Source organism: Triplophysa rosa, linkage group LG1 (assembly GCF_024868665.1).
Source record: "Triplophysa rosa linkage group LG1, Trosa_1v2, whole genome shotgun sequence".
Taxonomy (NCBI): domain Eukaryota; kingdom Metazoa; phylum Chordata; class Actinopteri; order Cypriniformes; family Nemacheilidae; genus Triplophysa; species Triplophysa rosa.
The window spans coordinates 9,429,301-9,432,800 of NC_079890.1; positions in this window are offsets into that span (position 1 = coordinate 9,429,301).

Sequence of the window (3,500 nt, forward strand, 5' to 3'; positions counted from 1 at the left end):
GTTAGTATTTACTATTTTCACAGTGGGCTATTTTTCCACAGAGTTTTGGTAAACTTTATTAAAACCAGTTATTGTCAGTTTGATCGGCAAACAATCTAATACTATTTTAATACGTTGCAATAGTACAAAAACTAATTAATAATTATGTGCAAATAAAAAGAATAAAATGTCTTGTCTACGTTTTTTAATTGATTGATTATAACAAATGAGATTTCAATGATATTTTGACCATTTAACTAGAAAATGTCCCCGGTTTTCATTTAAAAAATCTGCTCACCGTATAAATCTTTTAAAATCGTTTAATTACTTTATAACATAACATGATTTTCATGTCAAATTCTTAAATGTAAATGAGTACATTTTTTCAGAACAATAATACAGACTGTTGCACCTCTGCAAGGAATCATTTTAATTTTGCCAGGGATCTTTATGTCAGACATGAAATACATCTAAACGCGGTTTAAAAAAGTGCGAGCAGTTTGTCCCTTCACGCGGCCCGTAGTTCGGTTGTTTTAACTTGCTTTATAAGTTAGCAGAATGTTTTTATTATTTATTTACATGGATGGGTGTATTTACCAGTGTTTGCATATTGCAGCTATTATTTATAAGAACTGCTAAGGGTCACAGTACGGGAAATATTAGAAATAAACTCTATATTACCTGTTTTTATTCAGAGTTGTCTGCAGAACACAACACTCTTTTCATATCACGTTTAAAAAGTGTAACAACAGCCGCTAATAAGACATAGTTGAAAAGTACGAAAATATTTATTTTGCAGATCAAGCTGTAATGTAACGTTATACTCTACTGCATCTAGGCTACCTGTAAAAGCTCTGGGTGGAACGATCTGTCGTCTCCAGTGAGCAGACACAGGTTGTGAGGAGCGAGCGTTAAATGGAAAACGCGGAGTGGAATATGCGGACCTTTAGCAGTGTAAAGAGAAAGTTTTTAGCGGGGATGTGAATACTCTCTACTCCACTTCGCCTACCGATCAGTTCGCCTACCAAAGTGAGCCTGTGAGGGCAAATGAGCAGTGGCTCAAGCCACGGAGCCACCTTCCTGTTCACCCGAAAGCGTTCCGGTTCCCGTTATTCCGGGTTTCTAAGGAGATTCAGGAGAAATAACTGAAATACGGTAGTTTTACGGGAGAAATAATAAAACGGAAGGGTGGCAGGAGATAGGTGAGAAAAACGGGAGACTCCCGGCCAAAACGTCCCTGAGAAGCAGGAATGAGACATTGCGGAAACGTCGCATATGGGAACTCTTCCCTTTTCCACTTTCCTGAAGTCTTATTGGATAACGCGAGTAAAAAAAACTGTCCAATTGTCGCAAGACATGCAACAGTATGCAAATACTGACGAACCCCTGGCAGTATAAATACGGTGCATAGCGACAATACCTCAGAGTCTACAAGAAAACGTCTGCTTGCCTGATGAGCGTCGAACACGTCGGACTACGCAATGTCTCGTTCCCGCTTCTCAGGGAACCGAGGTTACGATAGTAACCGAGACATTCCCTTTCAAGAGCGGTCTCTCAACATTCCGGAAGCTCCGCATATGGGAACGATAGACAATCCCGCCGTGAGAGTAGCAAGATCAGCCCGACCAACTGGGTTAAAACACACCAAGCACTGGGTCATGCACACAGATTCAACCAACCGCAAAGTCGCCCTGAGCGCTCACAGCTGGTTGGCTGAGACAGACCAATGAACTGCCAGTTCGGACTCATGCATATCCAAGCCAAAGAAATGAGCGGGCAGACACCAGAAATATGACAGGGCAGACACCAGAACAGTAAGAGCCAGCACGGAATCCCGGGCAGACATAACAGTGAACATAAAAGTACACCAAAGCACAGCGTCAACAGCAACGCGGTAACAACTGTGCAGCATAAACGATCAGCAGCTAGGAGAAAAGGGTTGGGTTGGGGGGGGTGGCAAGCGCAGTAACCATAGGCCATGGCAGCGTGAAAGAGAAGATTCTGAGGTATTGTCGCTATGCACCGTATTTATACTGCCAGGGGTTCGTCAGTATTTGCATACTGTTGCATGTCTTGCGACAATTGGACAGTTTTTTTTACTGGCGTTATCCAATACGACTTCAGGAAAGTGGAAAAGGGAAGAGTTCCCATATGTGGGGCTTCCGCAATGTTGAGAGACCGATCTCGAAAGGGAACGGGAGTGTTGACAGGTGGCATTTGTAGCATAGGCTAGAAGAATGTACTGAATGTTAAACTAAACCTATTTTTAAAACTTAGATTAAAAATTTATATTTTTTCCAATTATCCAAATAGTTTTAGATTACTGTATGCCTCTGTCTGCTGTTAAGCTTCATGGAAATGCTGATTTACCTTTCCAGTTTAATTAAAGTTTAAACTTTCCACAATACTCTAAATTTGAGATGCACCTGTATTGTTGGGGTACATGCTTTCAATATGATTAAGTAAGATTCAGTAGAATGTAAAACTTTTTATATACATGTTTTAATATTCATATAAGTTTATAATAGAAAAGACCATTTTTTTCTCTCTTTCTTATCAAATTTACACCTGCAAATTCACCACCAGAGGTCATCATCATCACAGTATTTATGACATTTCTGTCATCTTGTTGAGGCGTCTGTTTTGGCACTGTCATATGTAAATAGTTTGTTTTAAATTTCCTGTGTACTTGTGCAAACTGGTTTTCTCGATCTTGTACGTTTTGATGAAAAATGCACATTAACCTATTTGTCTTAATTGTGAGCCCTCTAGGCCTAAATCATTTTAATCTGGGTTGCAATATTGTACCAGTATTGTACAGGGAGAGAGGGATGAATTTGCGATGTGTCATGGGAAGACTCAAATCTGGGTCTTAAACATGAGTAGCCAAGATCAATGTGTAATTCAGCTATATGTGCCCGTTGCCCCTTTACAAAAAAATAAATAAATCTCATATATAAATCGTGCGTATTTCAACATCATTTGCGAAGATTTCACATCACATCTGATAGAGAGGCGTACACGCGTTTGCTGTGCCTACGTTCGTTCTATGAATTAGTACGCACTTTAAGAAATGATAGTAAAATCTAATTTAGGACGGTTTCTTCGCAACATTTTATAAATGAGGCCGTGTCCAATATACTAGGCCTACTGTACATGCTTGTTCTTCTAAGGTTTTTGTGGCCTTTAGTGATCCCCTTGAAGGCCACTGTGGTTATTTGAGACTTGTGATACATAGATTAGGTGACATTCATTATTTTAGTTAAATCACGAGGAGCAAGCTTGCGCTGTCAAGATAAGAAGATATTCATTCAATTACAACTATCCCCTCTTTTTTATAGTAAGATAAAATATTTGATTCGTGGATAAATAACAGATTAGCATTTTTTTTGACAATTAAACATATGATCGCAAACGCATAAATGTAGTGAATAATTCCAGAACTATTATCCAGCGTTGCGTGATGGTGATGATGACGTAGGCTAAATCGAAACTTTGCACAGATGCAATCTTGAAGCGTT